Here is a 12073-nt window from a genome sequence, read left to right as displayed (position 1 = left end):
TAAGCTGCTTTGGATAATAGCCTCCCTCCGCCACAAGCTGCGTTGTGTTCATATAACACACACTGCAGCAATAACAGCCGTAATGTCGACCACAGACTACTTCTGTGTTCTACGTCCCCTGCTGTCTCTGCTCCACAGTGGCGCTGGAGGATTCTGCTCCAGCTCTGCCTGCACCTCACGTGCCGCTTCTCAGCTGTAGGTGGCGCTCAGAGCGCGAGAGAGCCGCGTGTGTGAGGCAGCAGGACGGAGCCGGGGAGAGACGGTGAATACAGGAGAGACGTGAAACAAGAGAAAGAGCCAGAAGCATTTATTTACTGTATATAAGGGAATAATGGAGGGAGGGGGTGACAGTTGGTGTTTTGACTGTCTTTTATCAGACAGTATGTGAAATACGAATAAGTGTGTGAGCGGGTTTGTATCCCTTAAACTGCAGTTACACTTGTTATATGTGCACGTGAGGTGATGGAGACTCGCACCTGTGACTCCGAGCTGCCGCATACAGTTACAGCTTAAATGGTGAAAGAAGATAAAGTGTGAAATGTTCACAAATGGATCTGGAGAAGTCGCCATATCTTTGTATGAAAAAAAGAAATGTTGGGAAACCCATGAAGAGTTAGTTGTTGGGGTGGATGCTCGCTCCGCCTCCGTGTATAGTGTATAGAGAGTGTATAGGGGGAGGAGGGGGGAGACCGAGAGAGAGAGCGCGAGAGAGAGAGGGAGGGAGGGAAGCGCGAGCGCAGTCGTTTGGAATCACTCCACTTTCTCATCACACACAGTGCAGCCGCGCGACCTGCTCCGTGCTGCTGGACCGGGAGGCGGACAGAGTTTGTAGCGGCAGAGCGGTGACCGCGCGTCGGGGTGGAAACTAACCGGATGACCACTGCTGGAAACTCCCGGACCTACCGGACCTAGCGTTTCTTCCTCTGGTGATTTTTAACCGTTTCCCCCTTTTTTTCCTCTTTTTCTCTCGTCCCGGTGCTCCGTCCGCTTCTTACACCACCACCACCTCTACCCCACTACCTCCCCAAGAAGCGTGCCATCAGCGGAGGATGCTGTTGCTGCTGTCGGTACAAACAGCCCGGTGGTAAACGGAGTAGCAGTGAGTGACCCCCGGTCCGGACGGGTGTTCTCCCCCGGCTGGGCTCCAGCCGTCCCCCCCCTGAGAGAGGAAGGATCGCCGGGTTGACGCGCAGCGCTGGTCACGACAGTAAAATTGGACAGAAATTGTGGAGGAATAATCCCCCCTCCCCCTTGCTTGTCTGACTGGATTGTTTGATTTGTTTTAAGGTCTTTTTTCCCTGCCTTGTGGATTGTTAATTTAATTTTTTCCCGGAGTGGCTCCGTCTGGGTACCGAGGAGGAGCGGAGCCTGTAGCCGGGCTGGGGCGCTCAGAGCTGGGGAACCGCGCGGCTCTCACCCGGTCCAGGTAGGAACTTCTCTCCACAGACGCGCTCCACACAGCATTTTAATCGCACATCTTTACATAACAAACAGCCCTGTGACATATTAAACACAGGTGCATGTAAATCCTGTCGCTATGCAGGTGTGTAGGAGACGCTTTACGCACGACAAATAGGAAGAGTCACTTTATTTTCATTTTCGCCTAATTATCACTTAAAAAACAGACATTTTATTTAAACACTTGTTGGCTAAAAATCAAGATGTTTAAAACGATTGCTTGTTCACATTGAGCGGCTAATCCCCCTGATGGGTATTTTACCCATATTACACTACACTGGGTATTGATCCGAATCGATCCCCGCCGTCCTCAACATTACCCCCATGTCCGTCAGTAATAAAATGCATCTTCCTGTGGGTCACTCCTGCTTTCCTAACCTCCCTGAAACTGAAGAATCGCTCCAGTAATCCCGTACAGTGCATATCAGGGAGGGCAGTACAGTGTCTCCTATAGTGCTCACATATAGGAGCTGTTTATGTGAGGGTTTCATTACGTCTCCATCTGAGGCTGTAAAGAGTTCTGCAGGGACTCTCAGTCTATAGACAGGAATATAAAATGGCAGTAAAAAAAAAAAGATGCTCATTACAATCAGAGGTTTGTCTTCCCACTGTAATATTAGAGCTAATCTGCCTTCAGGGACTCCTGGGGCTGCTTAAAGCAACAATGCAACAGTCCATTCATCTGACGCTGCTCATAAAGCAGTCTCACAGGCGAGGCAATGTACATCTCCCTGCATATCTATCCCCTGTAAAGCCTCACACATGCACCTGAAGGCCCTCCTGGGCACCTGTAGCATCACATTTAACACCCTTCCCCCCCCCCCCCCCCCTTTGTAATGTTTGTGTGTTGCCTTAACACAAGCTTGAATCCAAATAGAGGCAGTGGAGTTGCAGTGTAAACTGTAAAGGTAGACGAGGAGGGCAGGTGACGATGAATATTGTGCATGTATGTGTCAACACTGTGGAATCCAGTCCGTCCGGTCCCTCCAGTCTTCGGCTTTCCAGTTCTTCTCTCTGCTGTGGAGAGAGACGACAGGCGTTCAACCTGCTCTACATGGGAGGGAGGAGGGAGGGAGAGTTGGGCATTTACATGCAAAATGCATCTGCCTTTCCCTGACAGAGAGTGGGCTGTAGTAGTCAACGCCTCTGCCTTAACTGTGGTCGCTGGGAAAAAAAAAAATACTTCCCCTTCAGGAACGCCGTGTGAACGCTCTGGAGATGTTTCGTGGGAGTGCTCATGGGAAGCCGTGTTGCTTGTTCCATTCACTTGACCTTTAACCCCGTTCCCTGTCCCCCCCCCCCACACACCCTGTCATCTCACTCTGAGCATTTCTTGTGACATGAAGACACTTAAAACGGCTCCCAGGACTCCCTGAAACCTCGTCGCAGTCACATTAACAGCCTCGACGGAGCGGCGTCGGTGTATTTGCCGGAGCATCAGGAGCGTCCACCTTCTGCTCGGCTGCTGTTGGGGGGTAAAACAATTGCAAATCTGCAGCAGGCGTTTTGGTTTTCTAGCCTCTGAAATTGCTAAAAAAGGTGTAGCCTTAATGTTTGTGGTTTTAAATCTGCGTCTTCATTATCGTCATAAAACATGTTCTGCAAACATACAACAGCTCATTAAAGGTTTCCATCGTGCATTATATCAGACGCTGGTTTCTGCCACTGCCAACGTGTATTCAGGGTTATTTGCGGTAAGTGGAGATACTCTCGCTGAGGTTTGCGGGCCCTGATGTCACCCGAGCTTCTGCGGCCGCGGTGTCGACTCCAGGGGCGAGGTCGGAGGTTTGATACTGAGCCTTGGGACTCCTCTCTGCCTCCTCTCATTTGGAGGTGCGACCGTCCAATATTGAACCAGATAAAACGTCTCGGTCATCCACGGCTCTGCGGGAGGGTTGCGAGGGGGTGGGAGGTGGAGGATTAGTCAGTGGGGAGAGGAAGAGGATGAAATGACAAGGAAAAATAAAAAAAGACGGGGAGGCGGAGAACGAGGTCTAACGGAGTCCTTTCTGCACATGTCTGCGTTAAAAATTGTAGATCTGAGCGAGCCGTGTTGTTAATGCCCGTCATTAAAACGGGAGCTGGGAGACATGGGTGTGAAATGGAAGCACACACACAAACACACACCGCAGAAGAAGAGGCGTCCGCGCTTCCGTTCCGTTCCGAGTTCTCACGCCGGGTTTCTTCGGTATGTTAGTTCAGGTGCGACGACGAGCGGATGAAGAATGAGGAAGTGAAAAAAGTCACATCGACTCACAGAAGCAACAATTATGTCCTGAGACAAGCTGGTCGGTCGAGTAATCAGCCGTCAGGATGTTGTCGTGTCTTCTTTGATGGTGTCTGTGAACGACATCTTTGGCGTCTCAAACTTTGACATTTAAAAAAGTTCAATTTAAATCGACTAATTGACAAAACAAAAGATTTTTAGTGGAGTTTCTTCCGAGGACGACGACTGTTCCTGCCGATCAGGTGAATCTAACAACAACACAAAGTATCAAAACCTCATCATATTTGTATTTGATAGTTTTCAGAGGAAATGTATTTAATCCAACGTTTTCTTTGTATTCAGTGCAACATTTCATGACATTCATCGCGGCTTTTCAACCTGTAACCGACCAAAGCTGCCGTGACAGCAATTATATCTGAAGTTGTTCACCTGAGGCAGCTGCCATCTTCCTGGTGGCTTTGATTAATCACAAAAAGAAAGGTCGGAGAGGTCGTGAACATCATTATGAATCAACGTAAACATGGGATGTAAATCTGTGTGTTGGTGTCGGAGACACATGTTGTCATTTCCTGCTCTAAAAGCTCTTTTATTGAGCCGCCATTATATTGCTGTATTGATTTATTTGCCGTGCCACTTAATAGAAACGAGGGTTACAGTCAGTTACATGTTTGAAACTCTGCGCACATCTTCATGCAAAACGCTGCATATGATCAGCACATGGTGCTTCAGCCATGTTTAACTTCACCTGCTAAAAAGCTGCAGCTGAAAGGTGTTTTCATTCTGAAGAATCAGTCGAGGGCTTTGAAATGTCTCCAAATATCTTGTTTTGTCCGACCAACCGTCCGAAGCCCAAAGATATTTACTCAGTGATGTGAGAAGAGAGAAGCAGCACGTGAGACGCATGTTTCTCATGTTTTCTTGATAAATGTGATGATTTTCATTAGTTTTGGAGGATTAATTGACGTGTTTTGACAATAATCTGATGAATGTTGAGTATCTTTGAGCGACGTCAACGTATAAAACATCACAGACTGAAGGTGTGCTGTACGTAGGCGCAGTATATTCTATATGTGGTTCCAATATGTCGTAGGAAGTGATTATTCTCTGGGGGTTGTAGTCACGCTTCAGATGCTGCTTTGGTTGCTGCTGTGTCTTTGCTCGTGTCAGTTCTGCAGCGTGACTTTACTCGTAATATCAAGACGCTACATTTCTGCTTTTGATGCGACAATTTTACAGTTCAGTCGGATCGGCCAAAGTTTTAATTAATACGTAAAGATGAAGAAGTTATCGTGACTCGTGTTACGTTATTTAATGTCACAAAGAGTTCATGTTTCCGGTTCGGGTTTGTCGGTTTGTCTGCAGGAAAAACTCCTCGTCCGACTTTCATGAGACTTGGTGGAAGCGTGCGGCGCGGGCCGAGGAAGAACTCTTTATATTTTGCGGCGGATCTGAATCACGGGTGGAATCACTTTTGGAAACTCTTGGTGGAGCTCCAGTGCTCTCCTAGTCTCCTCGTTCTGCTGTTCTTTGTCGTTATTGAGACAATGTTTAATATTTAAAAGACATGTCTCATCATCTTTAAGGATCCGTATCACCAATGCAATGTGTTTAAATGTCAAAATGGATATCAGCCCATTCATTATGAGACTTTCTACACTTTCTGATATCGGTATCTACAAACCTATTTAATCTTTAAATCTATACATTGAACTCACATTTGAAATCCGCTGCCGGCGTTTCCCCTCGGCCATCTCGTAAAGAGCCTCAGTTTGGTGATATCAGCAGTGATTTCTGTCAGGTGTGCGTAGCCTGTTCTCATTTTGTCCTCGTGCTCTTGCCGTAGTCTGACATGTGGAATAAATATGTTGCTGTGGATTTAAAACAGCGTTCTGATGATGCCTGATCTTTACTTCAGACCAGCCTGCTGTTCATCTGCCATCCACTCCCATAATCCCCTTCTGCTGCTGCGAGGGGATCAGTGTGTGTGTGTGTGTGTGTGTGTGTGTGTGTGTGGATCAAACGTTCGACAGCACATCCTGTCAGCAGTAAGGTCACACGACATTTGATCCCTGAACCGGTCGGTCCTGCCACAGTGCCTCTGAGCACGACGTAAGAAGACAATACACCGAAACCATGAACCCGTGAACAGCAGTGAGTCAGCCCACTGTCATCCAACACTTCCTGTCTGACGGTCACACGCTCGCCACGTCAAGTCACTTTCTCTGTCGCACACAAAGTATTTACACAAGGTGTGGACGCACTCAAGAACTCTGACACACGATCTTTAAGTATTTACTTAGTGACATAATGTTAGATGTAATTAAAGTAAATATTATTATATAATATTTAATTATATTTACATACATATAAATGTATCACACAGAAGCATGTACAGTATGTGCAATGTCCCACACACACATATCACTGAATAGATAGGGTGTGTGTGTGTGTGAGAGAGTGTGTGTGTGTGTGTGTGTGTGTGTGTGCACTAATCTGGATTAAACAATGGCAGTGAATGAAGTCATTAGAGTAATTCCCTTTGTTTGCTGCAGGGCGGGGGACCACCCACACACTCTCACACACACACACACACACACACTGTCCACAGAGAGCTCACCTCGACCGTGAACATCCTGTCATTCTGAGATCTGAAAACATCAAAGCATCTTTTGATTTTCAGTGCGTGTGTGTGTGTGTGTGTGTGTGTGAGAGAGTGTGTGTGAGAGAGTGTGTGTGTGAGAGAGTGTGTGTGATATTTAATTCAAACCAGTTCTGGTATGTGTGAACACGAAGCACTGGACATCCAGGTTCCTGCAGTTTATATAAAACACACACACACACACACACACACACACACACACACACACACACACACACACACACACACACACAGGTATCAGAATACACACCCCTGAGTCCAGACAGAAACTGTTTTTTGTTGCCAGACTTGATTGAATAGTCGTCACATTTAAATGTTTTGTAATTGGTGCGATAATGTTTCTGTGTAATTATTCACAACACAACTGTAATTAGAAGTGATGCCAGGGATTATGCAACCTTGTTTTATGCAACAGAGATGCTTTTAATTTGGTTTCTGTCACAAACACGTTCACATTAAGTAGATTTCACTAATTGGGCAGAATGAACAGCGGACTGTCATATAAAGACTCGTTAAACAAACATGTTCACTGAAACATCTCAAACTGTAAATCTAAAGTCTGGAACTATGTGACCGGACATCTGATGGATCCTGATGAATCCTTGAAAGTTTGTGTATTTGAGGAAAATGAATCAAGGCCTTAAATAGAATAGATTCATTGAATTTATATATTTCGTGCAAGAATAGAAGTGCTTTTGCTTTATCTTTACTTAACGTTAGCAGATGCTCTAATTATTATTTAGTATTTCATTGTATGGATATGGATTGTTTTCAAAGCACCTTATGTATGTGGAAGTGTTGAGGATATTATAAACAGGGCTACTTACTGGTAATGTGGTGAATGCTGTTTTATTCCATTCATCTTTGTTTGTACATTAGTGGAGCTGTTGGGAAACAACTCGTCTCCTTGGTTTTAAAGATGCAGCACTTTGCACTTGTGTGTGAAGCCTTGTAGCCACAGCTTCCCTACTGTTCTGAATGGACTGGTTGCTTTCTGTAATGAATTAAGGTGATACAATTAAAGTGAAACAAGGGGATGCACGTGACTAGTTGACTTCATGTATTAGTAAGTATCAACACTACTGTAAGTTGTTTGTAGTGATTCATTGACAAAGTATTGTGTGGCCCATGAACCTCCAGTGATGTTCCTATTCAGCCCACTTGCTAATGAAGTTGAGTAGCCCTGGTCTACGCTAACTTTGAATTGCTCTTTGGAGCAATTGGAAATTGGACCTGGAAAGTCCTTGAAATAGAAGAGGGGACCCCGTGCGGTGCTCAGTACTAAAACAGTATTAAAGTCACGTCACATCAGAATTGATCTGCAGATGCTGTAAACAAAGACCATCTGAAAACAGGTCACGTGAGTGAAGTCACCAGGGGGCTGTTGTTATGGAGATGAAGTGCTTGGACTTTACTAGTTGACACCGACTCGTGCAGCATGTGGTCAACGCTGCAGATGCAGCGCAGTTCACCGGGGCGCACAAGGAGGGCAGCGGCTCCAGCTCTGGGATCTTTTGAGTTGAAGCGGATCACTAGTCCAGTCCACAGGTCAGTCTTCTAGCGTCAATGTTTTCTTATTTATAGTCAATTCAAAAAGTATTTTGCTGTTGTTTCGCATAAACTTCACGTCAATGTGGATTAATGTCTCCGGCTGTAATAGAGTGGAGCCAAACACAGACACTTTAATGTCTTTTGTTAAAATTGGATTTTTATATGTGTCGGTATTCTAATTAACAGCCGCACTTTAGCATACGCGCTGTGTTTTGTGGTGTAATGTGGTATTTTAGATAGTTCACTGAACTCCAGTATAATGTCATAGTTGTGATGTCCTGAGCTGATCCGCCATGAGTTACATTTCATTTCTAGATTATTTGACAAAGATCACATGTAGGAAAATGTGATTTCATTTAAAGTTGGCATTAAAAGCTTGATGTGGCTGCAGCAGTGGTTCGGGTTCTAATGTAGCGTACAGCAGTGACTGATGCAGGTGGGACATTAACATCGGAGACACACTCTGAATATCAATAGAACACACACACACACACACACACACACACACACACACACACACACACACTGGGTGGCAACAGGGCCATTGAGCTGCTTTGTAATGTACAGACAACACACACACACACACACACCCTCTCCTGTCTTTGTCTCCCGCCCGTCCCAGCAGCCGACCATCAGAGCGGCTCCTTACACATGGAAATGTTACTGTCCTTCCACACATGTCTTTGTCCTGCAACACACACACAATCTGGTTCCAGCTGCTTGTTGGCTCGACCTCTTTGTACACGCACACGCACACGCACACACACACACACACACACACACACACACACACAGTGGTCGGTTGGTGAGAACGTTTCAGACTGTGGGAAAAAGGATGAGCCGGACGATCTCTGGCTAACCCGGGACCATCCCCCGAGGAGACAACACACACACACACACACACACACACACACACACACACACACACACACACACACACACACACACATGTGGACAAACATGTCAGTAGGAATTCACTGCGCTTTGATTCTGTTTGTGCTCTCGACCACGTTCCCAAACTCTGATTGCACGTGTTCCACTTTACAGGCCTCATAATTCACACTTCACACGTCAGCTGTGAGCTCACAGCAGCGGCTGTCGGGCTGCACGCGAGTCCATTTCAGTGTTGCTCAATGTCACAGAAATGATGACTTTAATCAGGTTTAAACTCGGCTACGTGTTTGGAGACTAAATGGTCTGTAACCCTGAGTTTTGAAAGTTGGCATTAAATGTCAGATTTCGGTCTGAAACATCGGCGCGTCGTGTACTTCCTGGTTTCCATCGACCTGCTGGTAAAACTCTTTTAAACAGGGAAGAAGCAGGTTTCAAGTTAACATACAAGGAAATACAAACATAACATTTAACAAAAGTAGACTCAGTTTGAGAGTTTACAGTGCGCAGCTATTTCTATATAAATATACACGTGGTAGAGAAGATATAAGATACAACATCATTATATGTTGGAGCGGTTCAGTGGCTCATTATCAGCTGACTGGACTCCAGCCAGTGAACACTGTTGTTTCAGCTCCGTTTCCACGGTGACGTGTGAAATGCCGTGGGGATCAGAGGTCAGAGGTCGGCAGTTATGTGGGTATTTGGCAGCTCTGCAGAAAAATGTGAGAAAAGAAACACACACTCGTAGCTTTTACACTGTAACACACACACACAGTGTTATTCACGTGCACGCTCCCCCCACTTCCGGAGCTCATTCACATTCATACAGAGGTAATTAGATGTGTGTGTGTCACAGTGGGAAGCCGAGCAGCCAACACTTCTGCACAAAAGCAACAACAATGTCAAACATTTTCTGCTTTTAGCCTCTAAACTGTGAAGACTTCTCTGTTTTATATCATCACAAGCTGAATATCTTTACATTCTTTACTTCTCTTCTACTTCATGTCCGGCAACGTTTAACATGTAGGTTGTTAAACGACAGCGTCACTGTTCCTTTGTCTATTGTTATTCATTTGCATCGTGCCAAATGATAACAGGAGCTTTCTCAGCGCACTGTTCATACGCAGGCGGTTTCGACAAACTGTTCATAAAGTGTTCGGCGACGACGGAATTTAAAAAGCCTTTTAACAAGCAGCAGCAGCTCCGGGTGGGCGCCCTCGCCCTCGACCCAACCGGTCGGGAGACTCACTTTACACAATTACAAAATATTATCTGTACATAGACAAACTGCAGAGGCACACAGGAGGTTTGCTGCGAGGTTTGAAGGGTCATTTGGCATAAAACTTTATTATGATGTTTTTGTGAAGCTGCTGGAAGAGTTCAGACTGTCGATTCATTTCACTGAATGAATCTGTACAAGGCCTGACTTCTGTCTCACGCTGCAGGAGACTTACCAGGCTCCTTACTCCTACACACACACACACACACACACACACACACACACACACACACACACACACACACACACACACACACACAGTCAACTCTGCATGCAGTGTGTGGAGGAGGACGGCACCTAGACTTCCTGCTTCCTGCTCAGCATGCTAGTCCCACTAGTCCATGTTGGAGTGCGCGTGTATGTGTGTGTGTGTGTGTGTGTGTGTGTGTGTGTGTGTGTGTGTGTTCCTCTTCAAATCAAGGACATGAGGGGAAGAAAAAACACGCTCTCCAGATTAACCTCGTCGACCCGCAACTGAGAAACTCCTCCATCACGAAGTACAGAGTGTGTGTCTGAGATGAATTGTTGCCAAGAAAGATATAAACGTGTGTAGAGACAGAAGAAAAGCAAGAAGGAGTTTATATCTCTAATACAACATCATAACATAAAACAGCAAGGGAAAAGTCAGAGTGTGTGTGTGTGAAACATTCAGCCTTGAATATATATATATCTGACTCTATAGAGTCTAAAATACCGTTAAAGATGTTATTTTATCTCCTGGATTAAGTTTGTAACGCGTTCTTATTTTAAAAGTTTGAACAAACAATATGGACGTGTGCAAGCCTCCAGAAGTCTGACCTGATGTTATCTATTATTCAAGAGCGTAAATGGTTTGAAAGTGATTTTCAAAAGTAATTTTAAATGAGATAAACTGACAGATTACTGACGTGTCAGTTGATTCTCTGCTCACGGGGCCGACGTCTTCGGACGCTCCAGTGGCTTTTGTGCATTGATTGCAGCCGATCGGGTTTATACACTTTTGATTTACGACGCGTCGTACAAACCACTTATAACTCGGCACTGAAGCAGCAACACACACATTAGTCTGATTTACTCACAATGGGGCAACAATAAGCCGCTGGGCCACCGCTGACCTGCTACTGTGCACGGGATCTCGTCCCCTCAAAGTACACATTCAAGAGCCGAATGTACTCGGTTCTGTACTGCACTGGGTGTTTGCATGCATCAGGAGTGTAAGAACATATTGAAACACTTGAGTATTGCAATATTCTGTTTGTGATACTGTATCGATTCTCAACAAACACCATTTCTAGTTAACATGCAGAGAGTGGCTCCGGTTGCACAAAAAGTATTTTCTATGATGAATGTGATGAAAGCAAATACAGATCTCACTGTTTTTATTCCGTTAACAAAGTGAACGTACAGAGACTTGTTGACGCAATATTATATTTTGAGCTTTTGACCATTCATGACATGAGCAGGTGACAAAATGTGCATCTCATGGACCCTTTGCACATTCACACTTAAATGCAAACTGTAGACTAAACTTGGCAGTACGCAGCACGCAGTACACAGCACGCAGTACACAGCACGCAGTACACAGCACGCAGTACACAGCACATAGCACGCAGTACTAGCTGCCGCAGCTAGATACATCACAACGCAATCGTATTTCCGAACGTGCACCATCAGCACTTTGTTGTTAAAGTCAGATTGTGACTGAGGGTGCAGGACACATCTTAAAGCTCTTAGCATTTCCGGTGATATTGTGTTTAAGTGATTCATGTTTACAAATTCACACATTTGCAATTTATTAATTTAGGATAAACCAATTAACTCACTGACTTCCGGCAGCCACAGCTGCCACATTGTCAGGAGGTGAAGAACACAAGAGTCCCTTCTTGTTATCTCAAGTGTACAAGACAAACCTGTATTTAAACAGCTGTGTCACACTGAAAGCTAAAACATGAACTATGAGTGCAGGCCTCCTCAATACGTCTTTCTTTCTATAATAGCATAACAAAAGTCTTCTGAAGTCTGTGAG

The 12073-nt window shown here is 45.3% G+C and overlaps 1 protein-coding gene across 2 annotated transcripts in view; it reads left to right on the top strand.

Annotated features, from left to right (window-relative positions):
• Positions 1-771: 771 nt before the first annotated feature.
• LOC115014861 (protocadherin-1-like) overlaps positions 772-12073 on the top strand; it is a 167371-nt gene continuing 156069 nt past the window's right edge. For both annotated transcript variants that reach the window (XM_029441963.1, XM_029441964.1), the window contains exon 1: positions 772-1426. The gene's annotated coding sequence lies outside the window, so the exon portion shown is untranslated. The remainder of the gene's footprint in view (positions 1427-12073) is intronic.

This window comes from Cottoperca gobio, chromosome 10, assembly GCF_900634415.1.
Source record: "Cottoperca gobio chromosome 10, fCotGob3.1, whole genome shotgun sequence".
NCBI lineage: Eukaryota > Metazoa > Chordata > Actinopteri > Perciformes > Bovichtidae > Cottoperca > Cottoperca gobio.
This window is presented reverse-complemented; position numbering and strand designations above follow the sequence as displayed.